This window comes from Aythya ferina (assembly GCF_964211825.1).
Source record: "Aythya ferina genome assembly, chromosome: Z".
Lineage (NCBI taxonomy): Eukaryota > Metazoa > Chordata > Aves > Anseriformes > Anatidae > Aythya > Aythya ferina.
Window position 1 is genome coordinate 5,993,917 of NC_140299.1, and position 13,179 is coordinate 6,007,095.

Sequence of the window (13,179 nt, forward strand, 5' to 3'; positions counted from 1 at the left end):
AAATCTTCCCTAATTTTAAACAGGATTAAAACCAATTACAAGTTGTTTGTTTTTAAATTAAAAAAAAGAAAAGAGAAAGAGAGAAGAGAGAGAGAAGAGGCAGTATGGACAGACTTACAAATGCCCCCTGCTTATCATTTCAGCACTGAAATTTTTAATAGTTAAGCTGCTAGGTTTTAGATTTCCTTTCTACTCCATCCAGATAATAGCTAAGGTGATCTCAGGAAATTAGATTTGAACACCATCAATGAAGTCTTGTCAACAGGTTCTGGCAGGTTTGGCAATACTAGTCATGTTGACCTGGATGGTATTCCTTAATGACACAACATTGCATGTGGTATTATGGCCAGCAAAACTTTTCCAAAAACTGAGAAGTCTTGTCCCATCCTGAACTGACCTACACAGATACTCGGCTGGAGTGAACAACAGTCAAAATCACATTCTCTTTTTCTGTCTGGAGACTAGGTGTGTAATAGGGCCAAAGACTGAGGTCCTTTCACCTTGCCATGTCTCAGCCCTGCTACAAAGGTAGCTGACACTGTGGAGTATAAAGGGTAATGGCTCATATTTTGTTTGCTTTTGAAACTCAGGTATAATGTCTTACTTAGTTTTCATAATGGGGATAGCCCAGATCATTAAAATAACAATGTCATGATGTAAGAATAACCAAGCAGATACCTTTCTTTCTTGTAATTTGTATACAAGTGGGCATTTATGAGCCGTTGCCTATTGGTATAGATTTCATTTTAAATATAATTTGATGTGGCAAAGGCTGGACCCCTAAAAGAACAACAAAGGCAGTTGCTTTCAAATTAGTTGTTAATTTGTTGTTTTGGTTTTGATTTGTGTTTGCATGATTGTATATAAAATGTTTTTGGAAGGTTGCAATCCTGTGGCTATTTCTGATTGCAGCAGTGCAGGATCTACAGCTAAGGGTTACTTTGCTTTACATGGTTCAAAATAATTGGTTAAATCTTGTAGGTATCCCTCTTGTCTTTTTACAGCTAGATGAAATATTTTTAGCAGGAGAAAAAGTACATTTTTTATGCACACCTCTACCTCTATTGTTCTATCAACAAGTGTGAATTTATAAGGTCAAGTCTCATCCTTCAAGTAGTCCTCATATACACATGCACACATGAAAGAAAATGGTTTTAGGAAATGTCAGAATGCTTTATATCAACATTTTCAAAATGAACTAGAACATTTCATTTCAAAATGTCATTTTAATTTTGAAATTGATCTTTTTAAAGGGTAAGAAAAGAAAAAGAGAAAAAAAGCTTAAATAACTTGGAGATGAAACACATTTCACAATTTGAATTAAACTTCCTGCTGTACAAACCCAAACCTGTTGATTTATTTACTTTCGTTTTGCTACTAAACTCCAAAGTCTAATATTCTTACAGGTCAAGTCTTTTACTCATATTTCGAACCAGTGGTCAACTAAGAGTGTTCTTTTCTGTTTTCCTCTGTACCTGCACAGCATTTGTATTATCAGGTATAACTTGCATATCTGAATGATGCAGACACAGTTATAAGGCTGTGTAGTTCCTGGCCTTGCTCTCTTTAGAGGCATGATATGTACCATAAATTAATATCAGAAGAAATTTTGTCCAAGAGAGGTCTGTGTCAGTGGAAAAAGTGCATTTTTTTCCTCAGTAGGGAGAATTCTACAGCAAAGCAGAAAACTCCCGGAGTTTCAGCATGTGGAGCTCTATGGAGTTTACTCTGATTTTTTTCCTTTATTATTATTTTTTTTCTTGCTATACAGAATAGTTGGATTCCACATGATTCATGAGGGATCAGACAACTCCAGCTGTTACCCCTGCCACTACCCCTGCCAAAACCAAAAAAATATATATATTAGAGAGGGTGGTATAAGAAATAAAAGGCAAATCAGCCTGATACCGATTATAACTATAAATAAAGGAGACATTAGCTTAAAAATTCACTGTAAGCTTTACAGCTGCTTATCCTTTAAAAAGCCCAGACTGAAATGTAAATTCTGAAACAAATTCTGATTTAGACTATTGTTTGATGGAGCTGATTTTAACAGCCAGAGGAAGCCAGACAAACATTTGCCTCCCACTCTGTGCAATGTTATTAACCCACCCAGTTATTAGAAAAGACTTGTCACTGCTTTACATTATTAGATGTGTAATTCATCATACACTAAGAATGTATCAACAAAGAATTAAAAGCTAAAAATATGACTAATATAAGTTAGTGCAGTCTTGTGTAAAGTGGATCTTGGAACCTGTTTCCCAATTTTGATGAAACAAAGGTCTAGCAGTTCAAGGCTGGGAAGGATGTTCCAACAACAAAGTTTTAGCATCCCATGACATTTTAGTTAAAAATAAAAATATAAAAATAAAAATAAAAAAATAAAAATAAAAAATAAAAATAAAAATAAAAATAAAAAAAATAAATAAAAATAAAAATAAAAATAAAAATAAAAATAAAAATAAAAATAAAAATAAAAATAAAAATAAAAATAAAGATAAAAATAAAAATAAAAATAGGATAGGAGTTGGACTCAGTGATCATCATGGGATTCATGATGATCAGCTCAGGATATTCTAAGATTATTAAATACCCGGGGCTACTTGTACTACAGGAAAAAAAAATCCTCTTTAAATACCTGGGTAGTCTGTATTTTTCATATAATTAGATTGAAAAATAAGTAAGGGAAAAAATTTGCTTTTAAGAAAGAACAACTACTGGTCCTTCATCTTTGCTGGTTTTACTTTTGGCCCAAGCTCCCTCATCTGTCGCTTATACCTTCACTTCTAAAAATTCAGACATTCATTTGATCCTTCTCTGGGCTGATTCAAGTCAATGATGTAGTAAAAATATTCAGTTTATTGTCAAATGTTTTAAATGAGTATGAATGATAGACAGAGAAAAAGGAAGGGAGTAGTTTTCTCCTTTTCAGCAGCAGGCAGCCATTAAGTAGGCTTATGTCATAACACAGGACTTCAGACTTTTTCCGTGTTTATATTCAGTAGGATAATCTTGCCTTCAGAAATAGTGAAATTGTTTGCTTTAGCTAAAATCAATGGCTGTAATACGATATACATTAGTAAAACAATGGGTTTTTGAGGTACAGGAAGTTAGACTATGTGATCAAATAACTCTGGTCAAATTGGATCCCCATGAAACTCTGAAGTCAGTGCCCAAGGTGCCTTCAAAGGCTGAAGTAAGTTCAACCTCCATTGCTGAAGTAAGGTTTATCCAGCTGATTTCCAATTAAGCAGAAAGTACATAAAATCATGGAGAAAAGCACTATAATAAAAAAATGTTTACAGAAAAAGAGTTCGAAAAATCACCCTAAGATAACAATCTCCAAGTCTCTCAACAAATCTTTGGACAAAACTATTATTTTTAAATCTTTTATGTTTCACAAAATACCATTCTACAGCAAAGACTTAGCACAGGACGAGACTTCAGAAAGCTCAGCTTTGTTTCGTTCTCTCATGAGCCCAACTAAAGTCAGAACCCAATTGTGCTTATGTTTTTATGTACAAGTCTTTTTCCTCAAAGGACTTGCAATTTAAACAGATAAGAATACAGGAATAAAGGAAAATTTTGAGAGGAATTCTTGAAACTGAGTGACCACACAGTTCATCTGCTGTCACACAAGTGCTCAGACTTGGCAGAGACCCTCAGGGCCCTCCTTCCCTCTGGCAGATCAACATTTCCCCTGACCTTGGTGTTGTTTCCAATCTTACTGAGGGTGCACACTCAATTCTCTCATCCAAATTATCAATAAAGATATTAAAGAGGATGGGCCCCAGTACTGATCCCCGGGGAACACCATGGTTGATGATCTTTGCCAGCTCCTGGGCTAGGATCTATTCCCCTTTGAGACAGATGGGACCTGTCTGCAGCGATCTCTCCACCTCCTCCTTGAGTTCGGTCACCAGTCCGATCAGATCCTCCACCTCATGCAGGTGGCATCTTTGCCACCCTTCAATGGCAGCAACAGGCTCGGGCACTACCTGCAACCAGAGACCTGAACGTCTGTATTTTTGGGCAGGCACTCGGTCTGGGTTGCCACAGTGTTTTTGGCAAGAGCCTTCTGCCTGGTGGAGGCCATGTCTGGGTTTGTTGCCAGGCAGGCAGCCAGTGGGTGAGAAGGTCTCCTGAGTGGGGATGGATACTTTGCCTGCCCTGCCACGACAACTACTTCTCCACGCCAAGTCCTGATTGACATTCCATGTTCCCCAGGGGCTGCCATTTTATGACGGAGGGGTGTGATCCTTGCTCTGCCCAAGCCTTGTCAGCCTTCCTTGCGAGGGCTGCCAGGTCCTGGTGGTTCCCTTGAGGCGCCTTGATGCAGGAAGCCCCCTGCATGCTGTGATCCCCCACTGCTCTGCAAAACATATCTGCAGAGTGATCATCTCAGCGAGTGATCATAGTAACTACATTGTAAGTATGGCAAGTAATTATGTTGTAAGTATTAGTAATAATGGCAGAGGAAGGGTGCAGCTGTCATTACTATATGTCCAATGTATTAATACAAAGTGAAATTGGTTGTAGTTGTAGCTAAGTACCCAGTGCCCTTTTGCAACAGTAGATGTTTGAAAGCCTCACCTGGCAGGCGCCTATGGCTAGGCAGATTTCTTCGGATCTTTCAGTGAAACCACCAAATGCTGTAAATCAAAGTCCACATAAATTGTGGTGTGCTGGTGAGAGAGGAAAACCTTCACAAGTCTCAAGGAAGAGCCTTGGCAGACAAAAAGACTTTGCCATTGTCAGGTTTCCCTAACTTTATTTTGGAGATTTTCCCATCATCAATTTAAAGGTATTAAATTAACAGAGAATGGCAGAATTAGTAATAAAAAGCACTGGCAATTGTTGAAGCTGTAATTCACACTCTGGCACACCAGTTGAACAATTGAGATAATATTTTAAGGAAGAAATCACAGCCTATCTGTGATTCAAATCAAACTTCTCCCTTCTTTAAAATGGTTATTTAAATACAAATAATAATTAAACAAATACTTCTGGAAGATTAAAAGCATCTATATCTATGCATATTTGTAACCATTAGCATAAAGACAATTGGAAATTGTGAACAAAGTGCTGTTAAGTGTCTGTATGCAACTGTACTCTAGAGTTCCACTTGCAGCTAACATCACTCACGCTATTTCAGTTGGGTATCCCATCTGTTTTACACCTATAAGTTGATACGAAAGAACAAGTCTCTCTGTGGTCAGTGCTTGATGGTCATACATATCTTGTAAGCTCAGCTATCGAAATACCATGGCGTAAGGAGAAGGTGTAAATTATCCAGAAGCTCTCTGATTGGTGGTGCATGCTTCAAACAGCTGTAAGGGGTCCTGAACAAAGCACAGCAGTTGTAGCGAGAAAACTATTAGCATATGCATGAATAAGTGAGTGTGAAAATGCCGGCTATCAACATGCAGTGTGTACTGTATTCCAGCTGAGCAGGTGTAAAGAACATCCTCTTGACACATAAGTGTGAATTTCAGGGAGACAGGCCTGATGAAAGCCAAAAATTTGTGTTTGTTTCATTTGTGTAGATAAAGGGCCATGTACTTTTCTGGTGTTACACTGTTTTTAATGGAGTTGTACTGCAGAGGAGTTTTGCCCCAGTTTAAGACAAACAAAGCAAGCTGGTGAAAAGTATGAAATAATAGGATGACAACTGATTAGGACTGAGATTTGCAGCAGGCTTTGAACCAGCTCTCTTTGCGGCCACAGATTCAACTTTCTTACTGGTAATACTCAGCAGAACTTCAGTGTCTTCACCAGGCTACACAGAGGTCATGTCCCAGATTTCTGTATAGCTCTTTATTGTTTGTGCCTGTTAAGACTACCACTAAAAATCAAAAGAGAAACCGGTCCATTCCTCTGCTGGAGAGCATAAAACCTGCCCACTGAAAAAGGACACTTGAAAATCCTGCTCCTGGGTACTTGAGGGCATTTCACATTTCAGCCATTCACAATTTATATTTATTTGAAAAATTGTGTTGCTCGGCAGTCTTTCCTAATAGCAATATAATGGTATTGCAGCTGGAATTTAATGGTACACTATTACACTTCAGGGCAACCACAGCACAAGTGTATCAATTCTGGGATGAGTCAATGGTGAAAGAGCAATATTGAGGTCATATTTTTCCTCTTCCTGTACATCACTGGGACAGAGGCATAGAACTTTTGGCAGAAGTGTAAAAGATTATTTTTCAGTGATCTAGTTATATTCCAGAAAAAAAATAAAAAAATACTATTTCTCTCGCCTGAAGGTTTGTAGTACTGCCTTGTTCTATTCTACAACAAGGTCTATCACAGTGGTTTCAGAGGGGTAACAAAGCAATAAATGACATGAATATCTAACTCATTTGTTTATCTTTCAATTACAAATTTTAATATTCCTTGAAACTTACTTTGACATGGATATACTGAGCATACGGATGACAAAAAAAAAAAAAAAAAAAAGCACTAAACCTTTTGTTGGTTAGAAAAGATATTCTATATATCTTTAATCCAAAATCTAAGATGTCCTCTTTCCTGCGATTATACCTTGGGTTTTCAGTTGATATCTATATATGAGGGTTGAAATAAGATCAAACCAGATGTATTCTGTATTTTACCGTAGGAGTTCTTTTTTCACTAAATCAACCAGGGTTAAAAAAAAGGTATCAGATCATAGGACTGGCCATGCTGGATCAGACCAGAGGGTCACCTAAGCCTGTATCCCCTTCCCTCTGCTTGATAGCTGTTGGAGGCTAAAGTAACAAGAACAAAGGACCATTTTCCTGCAATACATTTTCATAGAGTCTTGAATGTCTTGTGTCTTTGGATCTTTTTGAGCTCCAGGCTGTATGTCTGTATTTAGCAGCCTTAGATTATTTTTTCTTCAACTTCTTCATCTAATCATTTCTTGAATCCAGGTAAATGTTGAGTTCTTAGGGCAAATGTATTTCTCCTCCATTGTGCATCTATTTGCTAGTCTGGCTATATAAACATTTGCATATAGTTGTAGATAAGTATGTAGATCCCTATAAAAGAGCAATTATATATGAAACAGGACAGAGTTCTGTATTATTGTCATTGCTGCATTGAGCACCTTCCTAGAAAAAAATAAAAGGAATGGAAAAATCTCAAGTCACCTTCATGCCCAAGAGAATCACAAATCTCTGTAGGGTTGATAAACTAAATTACCTTCCACTGATCTGCATGTAGTTCTTTAACTGGGAAAGCAATCATCACAAATTCAGAGATACATGGAGAGGACATACTTTTGTAGTCTAAAGATTAAGGCCCTTATCTAAGAGGATGAATATCTTGGGCTACTGTCAAGATTGTTTCTAATTAATTATGTTTGTAAAACCACTGGATAATATAAACAATCTCAGGAACAGATAAGAGAACGTGAACTTTTTCTTTACAGGAGAATACTGAGGTAAAAGACTGTCTTCATTCATTCTTGTCCTGCAGATCTTGCTGCCTAATGGCTGAGCTTTAAAGATGGAGACATGTAAGTACCTGGACTGAAGATTGTGACACTCCCCTGATTTACCTCAGTAAATACGTTTTTTTGCTACTACAAGGCCACAGAATTTGTATTGTACAGGGACTCTGAACAGAGTATATAAGTCACATTTCTGCAACAAACAATAGCTTTTTATGTCATTTGAGACTGGTGCAGGCTATTCTGCACTTTCAGATTCTAGCTAGGAACTACTAAAGAGAGAGAAGACCATGCAAAGGAAAAGTTAAGAAAGAAAAATTACCTAAGCTGACCAAAAATAGAGAAGGAGGAATACCACACAATGAACATCGTATACCTACCTATCTACCCACCTGTTCCTCTTTCTTGGGGAACCCTGAAGATGTCAGTGTTGTGGCCTGGAGACATATTGGAAGGGTAAGCATAAAAACAAAGAGAGCTAGTAACTTTTCTGAAAGACAATTTTAGCTGTAAAAGGCTTTTCTCTGTTAATTTTAACTATTTATATAGTTCCTGTTGTAATAAACTAATAAGAAAAAAAGTATAATCTTTTTTTCTTTTTTTATTATATCGTTAAATATTAATTAAACTAACAATTATGTCTTGGCTCCAAATACAGCAAGAAGTGTTCCCTTTTGCACTAACAACATTTTGAATGTAATACTATCATAAGACTTCAGAGCCTGTACTGAGAGTAAAACAAAAAATATAAGCAGTCTTCTCCACTTCCTAGGTGAGTGATAGTGCTGAAAGACATACACAGACATATTTAATTTCATCATATTTTCATAGAACTGGATGATCTTGAAGGTCTGTTCTAACCCAAACCATTCTGTGATTCTATAATTAACTTTTGGGATTTGCTGTCTTGTACAGTATGCACTAATAAGAATCACGAATGGTTATTGTATCAGTGTGACCACTAATTAGAAGAATAAATGAATGATTAAAAATAACTATAATTACTTCAATAACAAAGCAGATCTGGATGTGAAAAAGTGTAGAATCCTTATGGGTACGATATCAGTTCATACTCTACTTTAGGTAGGATTTATAAAGGAGACAGGAGAGGAAGGGGAATGCAGCGCTGAAGTAGATCCTTTAAAGCTCAAAGCAAAATTTATTAATGAGAAGCCAATCCAGGAGATACGTCATGGCCCTTGAAAAGTCTGTGTTACTAATCCTTTGATTTGTCACAAATACCAGTACACTAGTTCTTAGTCCTGGAGAAATCTGTTGGGTGTTTAAAAAAGAAAGGCTCCAAAATCAAATACAAAATAACATAAAATGCACATATAAGCAGTGGAATCTCTAGGAAATTATAACTTCTGCTATAATGCCCCCTTTCCTCTTTTTCAAATATCCATAATTCACTAATCTATCATGCCATTACAGACATGCATTTCATCAAATGCCTCCTACACCTGGGAAAATTCTAGTCAATATGTAGTAAACAACCAATGTGTTCCAACCTAAAGTGTAGGCACTATGTTTCAGAGCGTTCCACTGATCTCAAATGGCAGAGTTAGTCTTCTTCTGTGAAAATAATCTTTCAAATAAAGCTACTTGAGTGTTTGAAGGTGCAAGTACTTTGGTGTTCCAAAGTCTCAATTATTTAGGTACCAGAGAGCTGAGTATTGTGTGTCTGCCAAGGACTTGTTTAAAAAGCTCAGATGGCTAGGATGTCATGTTCAGTTCAGAGTCTTCTGGTGACTGAAATTAAGAAAAAAGCCCTTTCATTTCAGTGACTCCTCAGGCTCTCTCAGCATCCACTCAGTAGAGCTTCAGCATGACACCATTAAATACTTGCTTGCAATTTGAGTACATTGTCAACAGAGCAGATGGATTATAACTAAGGAAGTGGTATTTATGCTGATAGTCTGTGGAAAGAGCAAAACAAACATACAGAAAGCCCCCAGACCTCAGCTTCTGGTATCTCTTCTTAAGGGATAGGTTTCAAGTGCATGGCTGAAAAACAGTTGTTCTGATACCATGGTCTTTAATTCAGTCTTGGTCTCCTGGACTGTGTAAAGGCTACGTTCACTTGTAAGGACTGTGTTCACCTATCCTCAATTTACTACAGTTGAGGAGAGGGTAATTCCGTCAATGAAGTATCATGTGGATTTCTCTTGTTACTAACCTATTATTGATTATTTTTATGTAGAGTCCTGGGTTAAGTTCCATGAAGATAGTTCAACAAGTCAGCAAGATCTAGCCCACAGAGTGAAATGTGATAACCAGATGGCAATGAGATCAGCCTTTAAAAAAATTGGTTGAATAGAAGCAGGTGGCTGAGAGATGCATGGAAAAATTCACAGGTGGTACTGCTGGAACAAAGACACAGGCTGAACCCAACTTAATGCTCATAACTGAGGTATTTAAGTTAGAGTACTTTAGACAAATTACCCTCTGCTCTTTCTATAGCTACTGGGAAGCTACAGGAACCTCCAGGGTGATTCAGATCTAAAGAGTAAATTACCACTTCTGGAAGTATATTCTTCTCTTTTGATTGTATAAATAGTCTAAGCTACTGTGTAAATGATCGTAGCTAAGAGCCTAAAATTCAATGGGATTAATTTTTGCCTTTCTTCCTGTTCATGGAGTAAGATTTGTTCCCTGAAAACCTAGAAAGGGAAGTTTCCCTAGAAAGGGAAAATAACACGAAGAAAGAAGTAAAAGACAGGTGGAAGAATAAGAGGTGTAACAGGTGAACAGATTCCACACACAGGTCTTTTGTATATTAGTATAATTTGTTGCTCTTTAGGATTGAATCCAACTTTGAGTCTTGGGCAAAAGATGGAGACACTTCTGGAAAGGCAGGTTTTTCAGTTACTGCCTAATAAAGGATTTTTGGTATCTTCCAGTGAGGTGTCTTGCAAACAGCCTCTAGATGGACTGCTGGCTTGAAGCAGTACACATTCCTGCAGTAATGCCTGAACACAGTAAAGTTGTGCCGCCAGCAAGTTGTCCTCTCCTGCTGACACATCACCACTCCATTTTCATATACCAGGCTGTTTGCTGTCATGCTCAGTGAGTGTGGACATGTGGGTGGAGAAGCAAAGTTTAAGGCACGAACAGGTAGAGTATCATGCTCTGGCAGCTGGAACCAGATGTATCTAAAGACAATTCTGTGACAATTCTGTTTTAAGCAGCTAAAAGTGAGAATCTTCCACGAGTCAGTTTGCCACAAGTGGTGCTAGGGTGAATCACTTCGACTTGCTTTTTATTTGGTCTACTTGGATAATGGTATTCAGTGCAATGAAACTACTACCTGTAGCTTTTTACAAAGTATTTATGCCCTGTTCTACCATGTAAATAACACCTACTATTCCTAATATTTTTTCACTGCTGTTCCTCTAAGAGAAGACTAATGTTTACAGTTAAAAAATTCAGCCCAAAACTGCCATTATGCAATTACTAGGTTGTACTCCCATGCAATACTGTAGATCTTCCAGCTTTGCGCAGGTTAGCATACAGGTACACAAGAACTAGGTGTGGAGGGTGATAAGAGGAATTGATTTCAGTCAACTGTGAGTGGCACTAGGGGCATCTCAGGAGTACAGAGCCTGACATTAGGGACTGAAATTCCCTGCATCTCTCTAATGAACTAAATTTTATTTCATCCTTTTGCCACCATTTTCAGCTAAAAGATATATCCTGTGAAAATTCTTCTGCCTGTGCTGACTGCTGTGTGCTGTGGTTTGTTTTGGATAGGGGAAAAACTCTGCTATTATTGTTTGTCTTTATCTTATTTTTAACCAATATATATATTCTCTCTATATATATTCTGCCTGTTGCAATATATAACCAGGTAACCTACTATTTTTCACTCACAAGCACCTGGACAAACTGTTTAAATTCACTTTTGTTTGCCATATTTAGAAGTTAAAAAGGTTAAGGAACTCACCCAGGAAATGACATGACGGTTTCCTTCCTTTAAGACCAAGACAGGGTTAAATAACCTGTCCAAACAACCCCATAATAACATTTGATTATGCAACTTTGAGAGGATTTGACCCTTTGATCAAATCCTTCTAAAGGCTCTTCCATCCTTATACAAAATTCACTCCATTCTGTGGGAAGTTACTTGGAGAGAAGAAAATGTAAACATTTTGACAATTAGTTTAATTTCTTTTAGTTTCTTAGTTCAACTGGCTATAAAGAATTCATGTCCACTTGAAAACAAAATCTGTGGAGTCAATTAGCTTGACTTCTTCCTGATGTAGCAGGAAGGAAGAGATATCAGCATGTTTTTGACGTCCTTGAAATCTCAGCTAATATAGCACTGGATGCCAATTAGAACGATAGATGGACATTAAGTTCCTCTAAGCCCTTATGTTGAGCAAACATTAATTATCACTGTTTTATAAAACATAGGCAGGTAGGTAGCCAAAGTATTCACATAATTAAGCAACTTAGATGCCCTTTATAAACGGGGTGTACCAAATGTCTCATTTTAACATACTTCCATACAACAAGATGAAGTTGAGAATAGTGGTATTTCTGTTGTCTCTAAAGAGCAAGGAGAAGAAAATCCCATATTTTTCTTAAAGAGATAAAGCTGCAGGTCGGTGTAGTTTTTAATTAATTTTTAGCTGTAGTTTTAAAATGTTAGAGACCAAGAGAGAGTGAGCAAGAGAGATAACTGAGCAGGGAGAGAAAAGAAAGGAGAAAGCCACAGGAAATAATAATAATAATAATAATAATACTTAAAAAAATATATCTAAAGCCAGCTAGTAAGCTAAAGTGACTTTAATTTTTCTGGTTTATTAAAATGTATTCAAGTCTTTGATGGTCTATGAAATCTGGTATCCCATCAATTATGATCTCAAAAGATTTCTGAAACATCTTTTAAGCGAGAAGTAAGTAAATTATGGGTTTGTCTTTTAAAGTGTGTTTTATTATGTCATTACTTCAAATAATGTCAGTAACTCGGTACCAGTTTGAATGGTTATGGAACATTTGTAATTCAAGGGGGTGTGATTATCAGTGTATATTCTGGTATAAAAAAGACTTTAGCCAGATTACTTTTTATCGGCTCATGAATTTAGATGCAGTTCCTTTAGCTCCATAATGCAGCTGTCTGGGGGTAGATATATGCAGTCCTCCAGATTGGCTGCTATTGAAAACTTGCAGTGGTACTTGATAATTTGTGTTGGGAGGGATTCTACTCGGTCACGGGTATAGATACTTTGAAACAAAACAAAACCAAAAATAAATAAATAAATAAATAATAATGCTGAAAGTCAGCCAGCCATTTCACAGCTGAGATCTGTTTCTGCAGCTTATCCTGTGGACAAAATGTGCTGGTCAATCACCTGAAGCCGTTCAGCAGATTTAACGCATGTTTTAGCTTCTTCCTCCAACAAACAAAACCTGTACTGTCAGTGACATGAAACCATTAATTTAAATGCCAAATTCGTTCTTTATACTTAATGTGCTTGCATTTAGATTCTAAAACCATTTGCAAAATGTGGCGGGTGGGGGGTGTACAGAAGCAAAGGTTGGAAAAATTCATAGTGCCAGCAATTTCATCTATTGAAGATTAAATGCAGCATATTCTGTACACACCTATGTGACTATCACACACAGCACAATAATTCAGCAACTTCAAAAAATTTAATTGGCAAGCTGCATTGCCTCTGAAGAAAGCCAGTGGAATAATGCAAAAGTTACTCATGAACTTGGTCAAATGGCTT

At 37.1% G+C, this 13,179-nt stretch overlaps 1 long non-coding RNA gene across 3 annotated transcripts in view; it reads left to right on the forward strand.

Moving 5' to 3' along the window:
- LOC311427803 overlaps positions 1-13,179 on the forward strand; it is a 43,651-nt gene that overhangs the window by 28,397 nt on the left and 2,075 nt on the right. For 2 of the 3 annotated variants that reach the window (XR_014687573.1, XR_014687574.1), the window contains one exon: positions 7,421-7,507. This is a non-coding gene — a long non-coding RNA (uncharacterized lncRNA). Of the gene's footprint in view, positions 1-7,420; positions 8,020-13,179 lie in introns of those variants that run through there. The other variant, XR_014687575.1, reaches the window with a different exon arrangement.